Raw genomic sequence first — 19,417 nt, 5'->3', positions numbered from 1 at the left:
TTATTAAATGGGAGTAAAATACCTTTTTTGAATGTTTGCTTTGGAGATTAGGGAAATGAAGGCTATTATATTTCCACCTGAGAGGTTTCCAAACAAGATGGCTATTGTATTAATAGGTATTATCATTCCAGATGTAATTCAGGAGCTTGGATATTTGGATTTAAGTGGCCACATGCTTTCTCACTAGATTTTTCCTATTGTGATCTTAATTGTCTCCAAACGATATCTAGTGTCTTCTCTCCTAAAGACAGTTATACCTAAAAGATAATACGTAGACTCAGAATGGAATTTGTGTACTTCTGTTTCTCTCTTAACATGACTTATTTTCCCAAAGAGCTCTTTTCCTGTTTATTTTCCTGCTCCAAATAGATTAACAAAATCATTTTGCCTCTTCCCATATTATCAAAAGTCTCATTTCATACCATGCTCTAACTTGCTTTATTGCCCCCCCCCCCCCCGAGTTACAGTTACTGTCTTCTCCTTCTGTATGACATTATCCTGTCATTGTTCCTTACACGATCTTTGAAAAACCTCCAGATCGCTGTGGAGCAGCCTTGTGGGTATCTCCGCAACTTTGGCGTCTTTCCCCGTTTCCCTTATTTAGTGAGCTGAGCGTTACCCCCCTCCCCCTCCCCGCCTCCTGCTCTCCTTTTCTTTCCTTCTTTCTCTCTCGTAGCTTCTCATTCCTCTTGGGTCACATAGAAAATTCAAAAGTCTGGCCAGCAAGGTTGGACGTTTCATCTTCTGATAAAAAAAAAATAAAAAAAAAAAAGGTGCGTGTGCTCGCGCACGCGCGTGTGAGTCCTCTAAAGTGCGTGTTTCTCGTTTGGTCCTAAGGTGTCCGTTTCTGGAAGAGGAGAAGCCGGGTCCGTCACGCTCGCTCTCCTACGTTGTTCTGCGCGAGGAGGCTCTCGCCGAAGGAACGACAGAAAAAGCGAGCGTCGGGCTGCGGGGCGAGGCACGGTCCTCCACGCGGCCACTGACGCCGTAGCGGGCGGGGAGCCGAGCGCGCTGCCCCTGACCCGCCAGGGCGGTCCCCGCGGCAGCCACGAGGGCGCACGCAGAGCGGCCCCAACACCTGCGGCGCCGGCCGGGCCTCGGGGCTCCCCCCCCCCCCCGGCGCAGAGCCCGCAGAGCCCGCAGAGCCCGCAGAGCCCGCACGCCGGGGCCGAGGGAGCCCGCACGCCGGGGCCAGCGGGGCCAGCGGGGCCAGCGGGGTTGCGGCGCGGCGCGGCAGGCGGCCTGCGCGGTGCGCCCGGTGCTGGCGGGCCCGGGGGGGGGGGGGGGAGGAGCCCGGGGGGGGAGGAGGAGGAGGAGGAGGAGCAGCAGCAGGAGCGGCGGGCGGTGGCCACGACCGCCACCACCAGGCAGAGGAAGAGTTCGCGGGGACGGAGAGACCCTCCTCCCCCTCGGAGCGTCCGCCGTCAGCTCTCGGAAAACCAGAATCCAAGATAAAGGAGGAGGCGGAAAGAGGGAGAAGGGAAAAGTGGGGACGGAGACGACGGCGACGACGTGAACGGTGAGCGCCGGGGCGCGGGGAGCTCGGGGCGCGGGGGCGGCGTGCGGAGCCGGAGCCCGAGCCGGAGCCGGAGCCCGAGCCGGAGCCCGAGCCCGAGCCGGAGCCCGAGCCGGAGCCCGAGCCCGAGCCGGAGCCAGTCGGAGCCCGAGCCCGAGCCCGAGCCGGAGCCGCAGCCCGCGGCGCCACCTCTGGGGCAGGTGCCGGCCCGCCGCGCTGCCTGGGACGCGGCCGCAGCTGCCCGCGGCGGAGCGCTCTGGGACCCGGGGCGCGCAGCGGGGGCACGTGGGCGCCGTCCCGAGCCCGGTCCGCGGGGTCCGCCGGCGGCAGCCTCCTCGGGCCGGGGCGCGCAGACGCGGGAGGGCGGCCGCGGGCGCGGCGTGCGGTCCCGGGACCCCGGCTCCCTGGGCGCGGCGCGGGAGGCCGCCGCGGGACGCTCGCCCGGGCGCAGCGGGCAGGTAACGGCTGCGCTCCCAGCCGCGCGCGGGGCGAAGGGGGCGGCGGCCGCGGTGGCCCGTTGCTCGCCTGACTGCGCCGGGAGGCGAGGAAAAAGTTTTCGGCCTGGGTAGGGAACGCCCTTGCCTCGGGGAGTGCACGCAGGGCACTGGAGAGGGCGCGGGGAGCCGGTCGGCCGGTCGGGGGGCGTGTCGGAAACTTGCCTCCAGACCGCGCGCGACCTTGTGCCGAGCGCAGCGGGGGGCGCGGGGGGCGCGGGGGCCGCGGGGGGCGCGGGGGCCGCGGGGGGCGCGGGGGGCCGCAGCGCCTGGATCCCGCGGCGGCGGCCGGAGGGGGCTCGGGACGCCCCGCCCGCGCTCGGAGCCTCCCCCGGGAGGGACGCGAGGCCCGGAGCGTCGGGGCCAGAGCAAGCGCTCGGCGCGCGGCGTGCGTGTGTGTCCGTGTGCGTGTCCGTGTGCTCGTGCCTGCGCGTGGCTTCCCTCGCGTGACGCCGAGCGACGCTGTCCGGGAGGCCGCGGCCGGCGCTCGGCAGCCCCGAGGCGGGGGGCCGTGGGGACGCGCCCAGCGTGACGCCCGGGCCGAGGCGGGTAGCCCGGGGCGCACCGGGCCGACCCCGAGAGTCCCCGCTGCGGGCGGCCGCGCCGCCTGGCCCGACCTCCTCCCGGGACGCCGCCTCGGACCGGCCTCTGGCCGCCGGGCTGACTTCCGCGCGGTCTTAGACCGGGAAGGGGGCGGCAGGCGGGGGGACCGGACCCGAGCGGCAGGTCGGTCGTCTTCGGGCCGCGCGGGCCGGAACTGTGGTCCTGTTCGGGGCGTGTGTGCGCGCGTGTGTGCGCGCGCGTGTGTCCGTGTGCGTGTGCAACTCTCCCGGCACACACGCTGGAAGCGGTAGAGGGAGCGGGGGCTTGGGAACCGCATCCCTGTGGACAGATGACAAGAATGCAAACACTCCTTTGCCAGCAAGTGTCGCCTGAACCTGTCCGATGGCTGTAAGGTTATGCTGTCCTCGGGCTGTCTGTGTTGCGACGTAGAGAGGACGGCTCTTCTTGGGAGGTAAATGGATTTATCCGAGCGTTTGTGTTGTTAAGGACACCGGTTATATCACTGCATGCTTTGCACAGACCTTTCATTCCTCTCCTGGCCTCTGAGTTCCAGCAAAACAGATAGCCTAGGCCCCCATTTTGGGTCTCTCCGGGTTACTATTTGAAAAATAATCTTTTTTCGAAGTGTATTTGTTGATTACGTAGTCCCAAATAATTTCATATTGTGGTATCATTAAGTTGCGTGAAACATTCATCACTATTTCCTGTGTTTAAAACAATGCTCCTATATTTACTTAAGAAAGAGACCCTGCCTAAGGAATGCACTTAAGAAAGGGGAGAGCTGAACCCAGAACAAATACTTGCACATAGACAAAGTTGTGATAGTCATGTATTAATTTTAAAAGATTGGGCTCTTTCTGTTCCAAACGCGGTGGGATATATATGGCTTTGGGTGCACCCTCTTGTTAGGGGAGCTGGTATTGCGAAGAATACGTAGAACATGCCTACTTCTCCAGTGTGCATTCCGCATGCCACAGAATCCTATCCCTGAATAGCGTATCTTGAGATTTTGTTTACATGGTTTGTCTCAATTAGCTTAATATATAATTAGCTATTGTTGAGTTAGAAAGCATGTTATTTTTAAAAGGGTTTCCGTATGGGATATAACTTTATCTTAAATTACTAAATTAAAATCATTTATGTTGCAGATGTGATTTAGACTGTTTCTATAAGCTGGGGGGTGCTGTAAAATTGAATTTAACATGAAAGTCGTGATATTAAAGTGCCATTTATGTAAATGACATCAAATAATATTTATTCAAATAGACTTGATATTTAAAAAAGAAAATGAAATAAAGAGATTTTGAAAAACCCTTGACAATGTATATCTTTTGCATGGAAAATTATTGTAAGAGAAAAGTTTAGTTTGGAAAATTTGTGGAATTGGTTAACATACAGAGAAAGACTGAGAGCGTTGTAAGAGTAGTTCTGCATTTAACTTATTTAGATACTTTGAAGTTAGAGAGATGTATGGATGCACATTACTCTATTTTTCTTTTGGGGAAAAAGGGGAATATCACCTCAAAAGTATTATTTATTTCTGAAGATGATTAAGCATACTGAGTTCTTGAGGATGCACCCATTTTCTTTTCCTTATAAAGACAAATGATTTACTTTCGTACTGAAAGAAAATGTGTTGTTTAAGGTACAGTGTGGTAAAGGTGTGAATGTCTTTTAATGATATTTTAGCTTTTAACTGCGGGCAACCTGTTGAGAATGAGCCTGGGGAAAAAAAAAAAAGCATAAAATTCACAAACTAGAATTTTAGAATCCACACCAGTAAATTGGATAGAAAGAAAATTAAATGATGTAATTAAAAGCAAAGTTCCCATGTGCATTTGCAAATTATAAAGTAATAATTTTGTTCAGATTTTTACCTAAGATTTCCTCTGTCATTTCCCGGGCCAACATGTTGTCCTTGCCTAGCAAAGTTAACATTGGAAGAATTACTTGCCTACTCCTACATGGCCTGGACATTGTCACTGTAACTATTAAGAAACTAGGTCTTCTTTGCAATGCAGGGAAGTTTATACTGAGAACAGCTGTGGTGTAGTGGCACTTCAGATATGAAATGAATGAATTGTGAATCATGAAGATGGAGTCTCTGATGGGTATGCAGAGAGATGCATCTGTCCTTCACTTATGGAATCTAATTTTAGGTCATAATATATTGTGACCCATAGCATTATCTTCACATTGTAGTTCTGAAGGATCAGTGAGTACTTGGAAAGGTTTCATTTTATACTTCATTTAATATAATTCGTTTGTGAATTTAAAATACACTTTTCTTGCAAGAGAATATAAAAAAGACATAGATGGCTCCAAGAAAAAGTTAATTGCCTCTACCTACCATGGTTATTTAAAAAAACAATAATCAGCATAATAAATTATGCCTTATGCTTAATCCTTGAATGTGGTGCTTCCCTATGTGTGATGGCAGTGAAATGTTCCACAGGATTTTTTTTTTTTTTTAACCTACCAATCTCATTTAGTCCAGTGGACTCTTCGTTATCAATCTTAACAGAACTTTGGGATAGAATTGCAGCCTCAGTGGAAAGTTTTGATTTTAGGGGAGAAAGGTAAAGAGATCATCTAATGAATTTGACAAGCGGCAAAGCCTGTCAAGTTGGAAGGTAATTTCTCACGTCTGATGGACTCTGTCTTTTCCATTAGGGAAGTGGTCCTTGTTCAGATCAAATTAGAAGTAGTTCTCTGAATCCTAAATCAGTAGTCATGGCCCTTCTTGCTCTACCAGCACTCCAGAAGAAAGTCTGTGTAGGCACCCCCTTTCATTGTTACCCTGCATTCGCATTCAGAGGGCTCCTTTAGACTGCTTCATTCCCTTCCATCTATCTTGGGCTGTATAGATCTGCATTTGTATTGCCTTCAAATAAGGAAATAAAGACAGTTTTGTTGCAGTGAAGCTATTGAAAATATTAAATCACAATGGACCTTAGAAAAAAATTGTGTTTCCTCCCTAGCGGCATACAAGTGGAGGGGAGAAGTAGTTGCCCTGTGCTTGCTGCAGAGTGCTTTTGAGGGTCCAAAGAAGTGATGCATGTGAAAGTGATTTTTGAACAGTCCCTGAAGCACTATTAAATGTGATGTGCGATTCAGACCCTTAATTAATATTATTTGATGTCAGGTACGGAGAGCCAGAGTATAGGTGTCCCTCTGGCTCAGTAGTCGGTTGCCTTGTGTTCCTTTTTGTGCACATGTTTTGGCAGCTTGTAGACTCCCCAGCCTCTGGCAGGCTCTCCCCTTTCAGGCTGGCAGTTCTGCTGTCCACCTGTTGAAACTTCCTGCTCATCCACTCCTGAAGGCCAAGTACTCTGGCTGGCATGCACCTTCTTAGACTTTTCTCTGCCCAGACTGTGGCTGCAGCTCCCCACATTGACACAGTCCTGAGATCCCTTGGCAGTGACAGCAAGCCAACAGAAGGCATATTTGAACCACTGCCACCATCTTCCCACCCTGAAGCCAGCTAGAATAGGAACACTTCGAGGAGAAACAATGATGGGAGAAAATGTGTGAATAAAATTGGACAAACAGTAGCCGGCAGATGCATGGCAGCTTTGAGCTCTAGCCTTCTCCTGCCCTGTGCTGCGTGAGACTTAGAGGCTGGGCTTCTGGATTCTTCTACCAGTGAACTCCACAGAACGGAATGTGAGCTTGGTTCACCTGGCCTAACCCCAGTGAGCTCTAGTGTTTGCCATGCCTAGCTGGCCTCAGTTTCTCTTAACTCTTGTCATATTTGCCATCTCTGAGGCTAGCCTTCTCCTATGTTTGCATTTTTAGTACTAGACTCTTGCCTGGAAGGACTTTAGCGATGACCTTGGCAGTGAGCCTCACCCTTGCCAAGAACTTCTCTCCAGGAGCAAGACTGTTCTTTCTCTTCTAAGTCTCTGATGCAGCCCTAAAGTGGACAACCTCCCCCACCCCCGGCCTAAGGCTCAGCCACCCTCCTGACAGTGTATCGTTTCTGCCTGGAGACTTGTGCAGCCAAGTTCCACTTGACAAATAAAATCTCCTTGTGTGTCATTGTTGGCAGGATCAAATCTCAGTTCTCCACACTCCTCCTGGCCACTGTAATTTGAGTTGCTGACTATCCACTACAAAATTAATTCTTCATTAGGTCATTTGTTCTAGCCTAGCCCTAGCTTATTTCCTGTCCCCAGTGTTCCCTTGAAATCTGGCACACCAGCTGAGCCATGACATATTCTACCTTCAGTCACCCCTGCTGCAGGAAGTAGTGCTAGTATAGACATCCTGGGTCAGGCAGGATATCCTCCAACTACTGCTATTCAGATAAAATTCAGGTAAGATTAAGCCAAAGTAAAATATTACCAGCCCATTTCAGGGAGGTTGGGGCTACCAGATGTCTACTACAGAGAACCATGCATTTATGTGAGGTGTTCTTCTGCTAAGGTCTCCTAATTTATCACAGGTAGCCATGGCCATGGAATTAAACTCATACCAGAATATCCTGCTAATGAGCTTTAGGAGGAGGGATCTACCAACAGCCTTTGTCAAACACTTCTTTTAAACTTACCACTTTGGAGCAGATTCCCTTGTTGGAATTGCCCATGGGACTCAGTCAGGAGGAAACCCAGTTACTGTTCAACTAAGCACTTCTTGCCCACAGCCATTTGGAGTTTAATCTAGCCATCTCTTAACTCCAGTGGATCCCAATCCAGTTGTATTTGGCAGAAACCAAGAATCCATATAAATTTCAAGTAATCCTGGGTTCTATGTGTCTACTATGTATGTATCTATCTAGATAAATATCTGTCTATATCTATTTGTATTCACCGAGAAGTGTTATTGAACACAGTGATTTTTTGGTGTGATTTTCCATTTTTTTTTACTTCAAAATAGTCTAAAAGCACAGTTTATCTCATGTGGAGATCTCTCAAGTCGTCTGCATTGGAAAGAAGTTCTCATGCATAAAATGGGTGTGGAGATCCTCATGTCTTGTTTTCCTGTGAGTCCTCACATGATAATAACATGTACTATGTACATTACCTTGTGGGAAGGGAAACATTTGGGAAAACTGGAATTGACACAGTATTCCTTCATATGGAGTCTTCCTTTCTTTCTTCTTTGCCCCAAATCCCCAGGCAACCTTTTTCAACTTTCCTTGAGTGTAGCTATCATTCTGCTTTTCTTGTGATAAATTATTTTCAACCCTTTAATTCATTTAATTGTGAGAAACTGAAAATTTAAGCAACCACAAGGCATATGTCCTTCCACCAAATTTTGGTTGTACTGTCCTTAAGAGTAAATGTGACCGTCAAGGATAACCCCGGTAGGATTTGTGAAGTTAGATTCATGAGAGTATAAGTACATTTTAATTTGCTTGCCTGAGTAAAATGAGTCTGTCAGTCCATCTGCCTGTCTCTCTGTCTATCTGTTGTTTATCTACTTTCTCTCTGTCTTGTATCCATCTCTACTTTCCACTCACATGTGAGCGTAGATCTCTGTGGTAACTCCCCCTGTCAGTGTTCAGTGTTCATGTAACGTGCCAGGCACCAAGGACATCATTTTTTGGATTCACAAGAGAGTGAACCAGGGCTGTGCCTTCCAGGAGCTTATAATCTGCATGAGTTGAGGGCAACTCCAGAAATCTAATAGTTGGAAGGTGATGTTAGGTGCTGTATTGATTTCCCATGTGCCTTAAGTCAAAAGAAATGTATTCTCTCATAATTCTGTAGGCCAGAAGTCTGAAATCAAGGTTCAGGCAGGTGCACAATTCCTCCGAAGACTCTTGGGGAAAACCCTTCCTTGTCACCTGCAGCTTCCGGTGGCTGTTATATTCCTTGACTTATGCTGCCACTAGTCTCTGCCTCCTCTTTTTCTTGTGTGTCCCCCTCTCTATGTGCGTGTCTTATGAGGATACATGTGATTTCATTTAAGACCCACCCAGAAAATCCAGGATAAGCTCCTCCTTCCAGAAGTCTTAACCGTCACATCTCTTACCATATAAGATAATATTTACAGGTTTTGAGAACTAGTATGTGGACATATATTTTGAGGGACCACCGTTCGGTCAACTACAGATGTCATTGATGAGCAACATTCTACTTTGTGATTCCTTATTGAATTGTGTGTTCTGCAGGCTTTGAGAAATTAATGCTTGCAAGGTGGCCTTTTCCCTTTCCAGAGAGCAGTGAGAAGCAGATCCTCTTTATATCGAGTCAAAATTCTGATTCTTAGCTGTGCTTGTTTACCCTCCTAATAATTCTGAGAATTATGAAGAGAATGCTTCTGATCTTTCTTCCATAAGAAAATCCTTAAAGTGTAACGGTTTAAAGTTAATTCAACCTAGTGTTTTATCCCCTTTGAAATTTTTACCTTTATTCTTTTTTTAAGATTTTATTTATTTATTTGAGAAAGAGAGTACATGTGCACAAATTGGAGGGAGGGGAAGAGGGAGAAGGAGAAGGAGACTCCTCACTGAGCAGGGAGCCTGATGCGGGGCTTGATTCCAGGACCTTACGATTGTGACCTGAGCCGAAGGCAGATGCTTCACCCACTGAGCCACCCAGGGGCCCCTAAATATTTTTTAGCTTTATTCTTAATCTTTTCACTTGCACGGAGTGCCTAAGATCCAAACCCAATCCCCCCACACATACACACACCTAATTTCACTACCCTGTGACCCTAATCTTTGGCTCTCACCAGGTTCACAAAAAACACTCTGCTGAATGTCATCTGTGACCTCTTAGTCACAAAGCAAGTGACCCTTCCGTAGGTGTCCCCTGTGACTTCTTAGCAACACCTTTCCTCTCCCTTTATTTTCAAAGCATCATACTTCCCTGGCTCTTCTCCCCTGTGGCTTCTCTGCCTCCTCCTAGCCTCCCCACCCGTCTCTTAAGTAGTGCAAGGCTCTGTAAAAATTTCTCCTTGGCTGACGTCCATGCCTTTTCACCCCCTCCTCCTTTTATAATTGTATTAATTTTATGGCTTCTAGTGCCCTCAGTATGGATCACACCCATATCATGGTCTCTAAGCGTGGCTTGGCTTCTGGAGGGTGGATTTCCATGAGCTGGCTGGACAGCACAGCCTTCATCTGTTTCCTCCTTATCCTGCTCCTCTGGGGTTTCCTATTTCTATGAATAGCCTGACCATCCTACAGCTCAGCATTTCTGAGTAATCTTGATTTATGCCCTTCCATTGCCTCCCACATTTAGTCAGATGCCAAATTGTAATAATTCAACCAAGTAAGAGTTCAAACCTTTTGGCTTCTTTTCTTTCCTATTACCAGCACCTTGATTTATTGCTTTTCTAACTTTAGTGTGCATTCAAATCACATAGAGATCTTGGTAAAAGAAAGACTTTGGATCAGGAGGTCTGGGCTGGGGCCTGAGAATCTACATTTCTACAAGCCCAGGTGATGGGGATGCTAATGCAAGTCATGCCTTCTATACACTTTTCTCCCACAATCTCTGAGCTTCCCAGATGATTTCATTGACTATGCCCTCTTCTTCTAGTCTATTTTAATACAGATCACTTTTATTGAAGACCAATCTGACCATTTTTTTCTAGTATCCTCAGAAAACTGCTTTGATATCCTCTTCTATTATTATTGAATGACAATTAAATCTGTTATATCAGCATTCAACTAGCATTTGACTTGTTCTGTAGCTTGGATTTACATTTTAAATTCAATTCCAAGTCTCAAGGTCACCTTTCACTTTACCCCTAGCACTTGCTGTTCTGTATACGCTCTGCCATTTTCATGACTTTCATGTGTTTTTATGCTGCCTAGAATGCCCTTTCTTCCACATCCTCATGGGCCCAGATTTTAGCAATTTGTCAAGGACTGCTTGAACTGACATTTCTTACTATGAATTCATCTTTTAGTCTTTATCAGATTCTCAGTTCCATCACTGGTCACATTTACTCGTGTGTGTGTGTGTGTGTGTGTGTGTGTGTGTAAATTATTTCAAATACTGGAGTGTGAAGTCCTTGAAGATGCCATGTCTCATTTGTCCTTGATTGCCCTAAAGGACTCTATATGGAGTCTTCCTGTAAATGCTCAGTATACTCATCAACAATATAAAATGTATAAATAGAGGGCAGCCCCCGTGGCTCAGCGGTTTAGCACCGCCTTCGGCCCCCGGGTGTGATCCTGGAGACCTGGGATTGAGCTCCCTGCATGGAGCCTGCTTCTCCCTCTGCCTTGTGTCCCTGCCTCTCTCCCTCTCTCTCTCTCTCTCTCTCTCTCTCTCTCTCTGTGTCTGACATGAATAAATAAAGTCTTTAAAACAAAAGGCTATAAAATGTGTAAATATAGTATATTTGCTGCTTTATTGTTATGAAAGTAATAGAGATTATACTAAAAATCAAACATTACAAGAATATATATGATGTGAAAAGTAAAAGTCTGTCATGACCCAGTGCCTATGGTTAACAAATTTGGTACATAATCCTCTGATACTTCTTAAAATAAGCTCTGTACCCAGTGTGGGGCTTGAACGCCTGACTGCAAGATCAAGAGTCACATCTCTACTGACTGAGCCAACCAGGCACCCCAGTCCTCTGATATTTTTTCTGTATACATCCTCACATTTACTTTATACAAACCTGAGATAATAATATATTTTTGTGACCAGACTTTAAATGTAAATCTACCTCCCTAATTTTTAAAATCTGCAATGTTTTCCAAAATATCTACTGATTTCACTGCATAAAAATCAGTCCACTTAAAATGGCCCAGCAGAATAGAAATATGTTTACTTTGAAATTGTGATCAGTTAAGCTTGTTTTTATTCAGCACTTTCTTTGCCCCCGGGATTAGACACTTTAGATTTGTCAGAGTAAGACATAATACTGCCCCAATAGGCACAGGCTATTCTTGTACCTTCAGGCTAATGTTGGCAGGTGGGTTGGTGGAGATGTAGTGGTCACTCATGCTTGATGCCAGATTGCAGTCATTATGTTTGATGACATGGACTCTCAGATAGCTGAATTTTATATTGAAATTTAAACTTTCTGGTACTTTTAGATCTGTAAAGAGCAGATGATTCATTTTGAAGTATGAATGTGGACATATTTATTTAACATACATATATATATGTATATTATTTTTTGTTTCATGAATGAATCTAAGCTTAGGGTAAAAGAACCAAAAAATCTCTAACAAAGATCTAACAAAATTGTTTTGTATATTTAATAAAAATGTAATTTAGGGAGAAGTGCCAAAAAAAAGTCCTATGTATTATGTCTTAGAATGTCAGTAAGTGAAGACACAATATAAGGCATTTGTTGAAAAGAAAATTCTTATAGAAGTAAAAATCAAAATTCCTCTAAGAATTTTGGAGAGACAACTCATAATAAAGATGCATGTTTGCTACTACTACCATATTTATTCATTTTTGAAAAATCGTCTTTGTGGTAGAATTCTGGAAGATCATTTGCCTGGATGGTGGGAGGGGTGAAGTATGTTTGGGCATCTGCAGTTGTCCATGAAGCTGGTCATGTGTTATGAAGAAAAAATCTGGAAGTAGAAAGACAATAAACGGCTAACAACTTGGAAATGAATGAGACTCTTGTGGTCAGAGTTAGTGAAATTATATGGAGTACGTTTCTACATCTTATGTCTTATATTTGAGGAAACCAAGATCCCAAGACGTTCAGTGATTCACCCAAGGTCAGAGACTTAATAAGCCTGGGTCTTTGGACCCCACATCTGGATTTCTGTGTTCTTTCTGTGTTCTTCTGTGCTGAATCTCTTGCCTGGAGTCATATTCGCCTGGAGATCCCAGCTGCGATTTGGATTTTGGTGATGGCAGACCCAGTTCTCTTCCCTTGAGTGTGGAGCATCCATTTCTGGACATTTCCATGAATACTATCAACTGGGCACTTCTAATGTTCCATTTGGACATTAGAACCGATCACCTGTCCCCAAAATATTCCTCCTGTTTTTCCTATATTAATTGATTGTATCACAGTCACCCTGGGGTCTCAGAGTCCACCTTCTGCATCTTTATTTCCTGAACGTGTCTCCCGGCTCTCAGTCTGCTTTTCCCTATTCTGTAAGGAGGTCAAAGTCATTTACAGTTTCACTCAGTTCCACTGTCCTTTTCTCCCTCTGCTGGGGCATTGCGGCCACCTTGGGCTGCCGGAGGGTTTTTGCATGGGCCTTCATGCTCTTACCTCAGGGTTTCTGTCCAGAATCCCCCATGCCTCCTGAGATGCCAGCCCTGCTCTGACTGTGAGTGAGCCTGCAGATACTGGAGGCTCACTTTCCAGTCCTCTTGCCCCTTGGCTGTATTATTCCCCTGTCTGCTATAACATTTGCCATACTTGTTTGTACTGGAACTAAATTATGTAAATAAGGGGCTTCTCCTTTAGGTTTTCAGCATCTTATCTCATCGGGAGCCTCCATTATTTATTTTTCTATCTATAGTAACTTGGTGTTCCAATAAAAAATAAATAAATTAATTTAAAAAATAACTTGATGTTGTAAAATCTGAATGAGAAACTCACAGAATCTGTCCCTGTATGGGCAGAGATTTTTATGGGTTTTTTTTTTTTTTTTTTCACTGATATATCCCAAAGACCAAAAACAGCACTTGGCAACTAATAGACTCACATTATGTATTTGTGGTTAAGTGAATTCCCTCTTACTACTCCTTTTGGGGAGGAAAATTAAATAGGAGATTTAGCAGTTTTCAGTGTATCTTCATAATGACAAAATAGTTTGTATGTTAATAAACAGCAGTTCTTGATGAGTATCATACAGACCACAATAGAATTATCCCAGGTCAGACTCAGAGTTTCACTTGCTTTGGAGGGTTGTCTGTGTAGTTATAATGGTTACACTGGTGACCCTAACATTTTGAGAGGTGTGGTTCTTTCAGATAGCAACCTCCTAATATGGTGCCTCTCGTCAACTAGTGCCAATTATACTCTTGAAGTAGTCATTACTGGTTGATATCTTAAGTAGCCAACTCTCTTGAGGGATTCTTGTAACTACTGGAAAGATTTAGAAATTTTGATGTTTCAGGGCACCTGGGTGGCTCAGTTGGTTAAGGGTCTGCCCTCTGCTCAGGTCATGATCCCGGGGTCCTAGGATGGAGCCCCACGTTGGGCTCCCTGCTCGGGGTGTGTGTGTGTGTGTGTGTGTGGGGGGGGGTTCTGCTTTTCCCTCTGCCTCTGCCCCTCCCCTCTCCTGCTCATGTTCTCATTCTCTTAACTAAATAAATGGGATCTAAAAAAAAAAAAAAAAAAAAAAAAGAATGAGTACCCAATAAAAAAGGATTGGTAACAAAAAATAAAAATAAAATAGTTCTGTGTCTATAGCCATACAGAACCCAAGATTGAGAATCACCTGAGGTGGTTGTTAAAAATACAATCTTGAGGATTGAAACCAGACCGGTTTTAGTCAGTTTTGAATCAGAATGGAGTCAGGTTCTGTCAGGCTGCTTTTTAAATAAATATCTCAAATGATACTTATGCTTGCTAAATTTTAAGACTCACTAATTGAATAACAGTGTGTGTGAGAGAGAGACAGAGATAGAGATTGAAAGAGAAAGATTTTTTTTTTTTTTTTTTCCTAAGTAGATTCTGTGTAGCCTAGTTGGCAACCGGGACATTATCTTAGGCTGTTCTCTCTGGTAAGATGAGTCATATTCAATTTAGGGTGTTTCTCAGGCTTTGAGGAAGGGTGGAGTGCTCTTTTCCATTGGAATTTAAACACAAGCGAGCAAGGACAGATCTCAGGTGTAGAAATAAGATGAAACTCTTTCCATTGAATGTACTACACCGTATCTAAATATATTTTTGTGTGTGTTTTTAAAAAAACATGGATATGTGTTCGCAGGTGGTATTAAAACAGAAGTTCTTATCACAAATATAATATGACCCTTTTGATCATATTATATTATGAAACTATGATAAGCAGACCATATTTTTGCATATGTGTAGTGCTGTATTTAGGGATTATCTTTCTAAGTAAGTATATGACATATATTATTGATATGAAAAACATAATGTCAAGAAAGTGAGACAAAATAGTCTAGAACTGCTGCATATGTGCATAATAATTCAGTTATTATGAATATTCATAAAAATTGGCATAGATTAGTTTTGCTCATTAAAGGGCATTCTATGTAGATCTAGAATTAAGTTTTAAAATGCATGTATAAAGCAGTTAATTGTATTTTACAAATTTAAAGTATATTATATTAGTTTTTAGAGAATTAAATAAAATTATCAATCACCTCTATTCTTTAGAATTTTAGGAATTCCTGTGGCAGGCAACCCATAGTCTGATCTGTTTCCCATTCTTCTGCTAGCCATTCACTAGTTCATTAAATTTATTAAGTTTCCTGAATTGTTTCAGGCACTGATCTAGGTGCTAGAGATAAAGGGATGAATAAACATGCCATGATGCTGCCTTCACGGAACTTCTATCTTTGTGAAGATCTATAGGCTCTGAAAGTATTCCCAAGGGGTTCTAAACAGGCCTGCCCTAACTTGGTGACAAGATCAGAGAGATATGGGTATTGGACTAGCATGGCCAGTTAGATGTGTGACCTTCCTAGGTTTTACTTTTCTCCTACCTTTTAAATTTACAGCTTAGATTGAATTTTTCTAAAAAAAATTTTGAGTGTTTTCTATAAAAATAAGGCTGCTGATACTGATTTTTGCCACTAGATGGCAGGCATCTGCACTTGTGTGTCCACTGAATGGGTCAAGTCTTGAAAAATTAAAATGAAGTTCAAAATGAATCCCTTGACATGAGAAAGTGTTAGTTCCACAGGAGGTAGAGATAGGGGTTGCTGTTACATTCCATAGATTTCAGGCTTTAAATATGACCTGTCTTTACTCCCTGACATTCAGTTTATTTTTTGTTTTGTTTTGTTTTGTTTTGTTTTGTTTTGGCACTTCATTTTTAATGTGGCATTTTTAATGTGCTTGTTTCTTTTTAAACACAGAGCAACCCATTTTTTAAACCCTTTTTGAGGGCAGCCCGGTGGCTCAGTGTTTTAGCACTGCCTTCGGCCCTAGGTGTGATCCTGGAGACCCAGGATCAAGTCCCACAACAGGCTCCCTGCATGGAGCCTGCTTCTTCCTCTGCTTGTGTCTCTCCCTCGCTCTCTGTGTGTCTCTCATGAATAAATAAATAAAATCTTAAAAAAAATAAACCCGGGGATCCCTGGGTGGCTCAGTGGTTTGGCGCCCGCCTTTGGCCCGGGGCGCGATCCTGGAGTCCAGGGATCGAGTCCCGCGTGGGGGTCCCTGCATGGAGCCTGCTTCTCCCTCTGCCTGTGTCTCTGCCCCCTCCCCCATCATGAATAAATAAATAAATAAATCTTTTTAAAAAATCAACCCTTTTTGAAAGTCACATATATTGCTGAAGTTACAATGTAAGATATTATTTTATCTTATGTTATAATATTTAAATTGTTATAAGATATGAGATATATTAGCTAGAATAGAAATTTTCTACCATACTTTGACCAGTGTTCCCTTTATATACATGAAAAAAAGTTAAAATAGACTTCGCAAGCTGAGACCTAGATGAACACACCTGGTGGACCCAGGCAGTGTGCTACTACTCCAGATGTGTGAGAAACAGAGGTTTCTTTCTTTTTATGGTGACAGAAGAAACAAAGATACAAGAAACCCAGCCTGACTACTGCATTTGATATACTGTTGGTTACAGGAATCCAGAGAAAATGAAACATGAACAGAAGTTCTATCCAAATCATATGTGTACACCAAGATTAACATCACCATTACAAAGTGAAAAGCTGACTCAAATCCTGCTAATGAAGATCCCATCTATTTATCCTTTTTTCAGCACAGAAGTAACTAACCGAATCATGACATAAAGTGTGTCTTTTAAAAGACTGTGTGCTTTCCAAGTCCAAAGCAGACCAACCTATAAAGAAGTAGTACTTACTCTTAAAATTTTTTTAAATCCCATACCAAGTACAAATGCTGTCTTTGACTTCCTATGCAGCTTGGACAGGATTGTTTTAGGGCAACTAAGTTCAGAAGGGTCTATAAAAAATTGTGGCAAAGTCTTGTCCTTAGATATGTGTTTGTATCTACAAGAATGTTAATTTGTTATATAGAGTTATCTGAGCCAAGTTGTTCTTGGGACTCAAAGGGTGGAGAAGCCAAATCTTTTTGGAAGGATTCCAGGAACTTCTCAGTTGCAAGAATTTCACTTGAGAGATACTTTAAAGGACCAGTAAGATTTAAATAGAAGGAGATGCAAGGCATGCTAGTCAGGCAAAAATTACCTTATGTGCAGAGACTCTCTGCTATTTTTCTGTCTGAACCTGGAACATTCCACCTCGGATACTTTGCATGTACTATTCTATCTGTCTGGAACGCTCTCTGGAAATCTATACAGCTTGCTTCACTTCCTTTAGGTCTTCCTCTAGGGTCACCTGCTCACAGCATTCTCTGACCAACTCATCTGAAATGACGTGCACTCTCTTCCATGATTCACAATCTCCTCATTCTACCATCTTTCTCCTCATCATAAATACCACCACCCAACATCATGTATATTTACCTCTTCATTTATTGTCTCTTTATAATCACTGTAATATGAGCTCTCTGAGACCAAGAACTTGATCCTTTTTTTAATCTCTGAATCTCTAGTTCCTAGAACACTGCCTGGCCCACAGTAGGCTCACAACAAACACTAACTGAATAATAAATAAATAGTGCCACTTTTGTGTTTCTTACTGCAGAAACAAAATCTGACAAACCCACCCCATATTGTCCTTTCGACCATGGCCTTTTCTTTCTACACACCCATGTTAAAGTCATCACTGGGACTCCTAGGTGGCTCAGTGGGTGAGGGTCTGCCTTTGGCTCAGGGCGCGATCCCGGGATCCTGGGATCGAGTCCCGCTTCGGGCTCTCTGTGAGGAGCCTGCTTCTCCCTCTGCCTGTGTCTCTGCCTCTCTGTGTGTGTGTCTCTCATGAATAAATAAATAAAATATTTAAAAAAAATACTGTCATCACTAATAGCATCATTTATAGTGAATTACGAGATTCCAGACTAGGAGCTTGAGGCTTAAGCAGATCAACTATTTTTTCTTGCTATTGAGAAGTAGCCTTAAAAAATATTATTATAATCTGGTTTGAAGGGTGCTGATCTGTGGGCATAATCATGAGGAGACCAACAGTCCTAATCCTGTAAATTTTGATCTGATGATGGCTGGATAGAAGACACTCACTGGAGGCACTGCTTCTCTGGAACCTGCGGACCCAGACACACACTTAAGTGTATGGATCGTTTGAGCAGCGCCAGGAACTCAGTTGGGCCTGAACTTCTCCCATTTCTCAGGGCTTGAAACTGTATGTGTAAATGGAAACTTTTGTCTGGGCTGTGAATCAAAGTGGGAAACAATGCTTGTACAGGAGGTGTGGCTTCAAAGCAGGTATTTAGAAAGTGAGGTAGGTATTTTATTGGGATCATATAAAAGCCACTGTCCAGTAGAATTTGGGGTTGTTACAAGCTTAACTTAACTGATCTCTAAAGGGCAATGAGATGCTTGGGATTGGTATCAAGAAATTCACTGGGGGATCCCTGGGTGGCTCAGTGGTTTAGCGCCTGCCTTTGGCCCAGGGCGCGATCCTGGAGTCCCAGGATCGAGTCCCACGTCGGGCTCCTGGTATGGAGCCTGCTTCTCCCTCCTCCTGTGTCTCTGCCTCTCTCTCTCTCTTTGTGTGTGTGTCTATCATAAATAAATAAATAAATCTTTAAAAAAAAAAAAGAAATTCACTGAATAGAGAATATCTTTGGTTAAAACAAACTCATTGATCATTTTGATTTGAGGGTATCTACTGCTCTAACATTTTAAAGAATGATTTGGTGTATGTTATTAGGTGGCTAATATTTTACCTTAAATATGTTTTTTAACCACAAAATGCTCTTGTGCTCCCAGAATGTAAGGTCCTTCTCAGTTTTTACCAATTTCCATTCCAAAGTTCTCCAACCATTCTTTTCTCCTATTCTCTTTTATTTCAGTGTTTCTCATCTAGATGTTCCTCATTATGATCCCCCTAAGAAGCCTTTTCAATGTTGTTGGGTTTTGTTTTGTTTTGTTTTTATAATCTCCTTTCTAACCCATGAGAATTTAATAGCATACATATACTGTGTATCTATTTATAACATGTGGCCATTCAGCAAGCTGGAAATCTTTGCAATCTCTGCCACTCTTATTTGCCCTGTAAGAACCCATTTTTACTGCTTAGGGGGTAATATCGTCTGCGTAGAATGTCTACCTTAGCCATCAACCAGGACAGTATCAGTGCAGAAGTGACTCTGTGGCTCCTCACACTTCTCTATGTCTTTAGTCCCCTTTATCATTCCCTGGAAGCTCTAACCCTGACGTGATCCCCTCGTGTAAGCCTCAGTATCAGTATCCCTGCTCCACCATCTCTGTGGGAATCCTCTGACCCTGCAGGACTGGTTATAGAGTTGACTCATCTGCTATTGAGAAAGAAGGATTTCCAGTAAAACATCTCTTCCACTCTTGCTCCTTAATACTGGGTTTCTGAGCAGTCAAGAAGATCAGTATGTTTTTCTAAGGCAAAATAAGAAAACCCAAGCATGATTTCATTTATCTCCAGCTGCTTACTGTTTTTTTCCTAGTTACACGGCTGCAGGTGTCCTTAAACTTGCTGTGTTCCCTGGCAAGTCTGCCTGTTCTTACCACCCAAGTACAGTGCAGATAAGGCACAGCCTAGATAGAGCCACTGTTGTGTGTGTTTTTTTTTTTTTTTTTTACATGATTTACATAGTTGTTCCATTCCTGTGCCATCAAAGAGTTTTGGAGTTTTTGTAATATCTCAGTCTTTTA

The 19,417-nt window shown here is 44.0% G+C and overlaps 1 protein-coding gene across 32 annotated transcripts in view; it reads left to right on the top strand.

Moving 5' to 3' along the window:
* The first annotated feature begins 1,303 nt into the window (after positions 1 to 1,303).
* CHRM3 (cholinergic receptor muscarinic 3) overlaps positions 1,304 to 19,417 on the top strand; it is a 502,174-nt gene continuing 484,060 nt past the window's right edge. For all 32 annotated transcript variants that reach the window (XM_025448600.3, XM_049108913.1, XM_049108912.1 and 29 more), the window contains exon 1: positions 1,304 to 1,519. The gene's annotated coding sequence lies outside the window, so the exon portion shown is untranslated. The remainder of the gene's footprint in view (positions 1,520 to 19,417) is intronic.

Source organism: Canis lupus, chromosome 4 (genome assembly GCF_003254725.2).
Source record: "Canis lupus dingo isolate Sandy chromosome 4, ASM325472v2, whole genome shotgun sequence".
Classification (NCBI taxonomy): domain Eukaryota; kingdom Metazoa; phylum Chordata; class Mammalia; order Carnivora; family Canidae; genus Canis; species Canis lupus.
The sequence above is the reverse complement of the archived record's forward strand: the minus strand, read 5'-3'. Positions and strand labels throughout refer to the sequence as shown.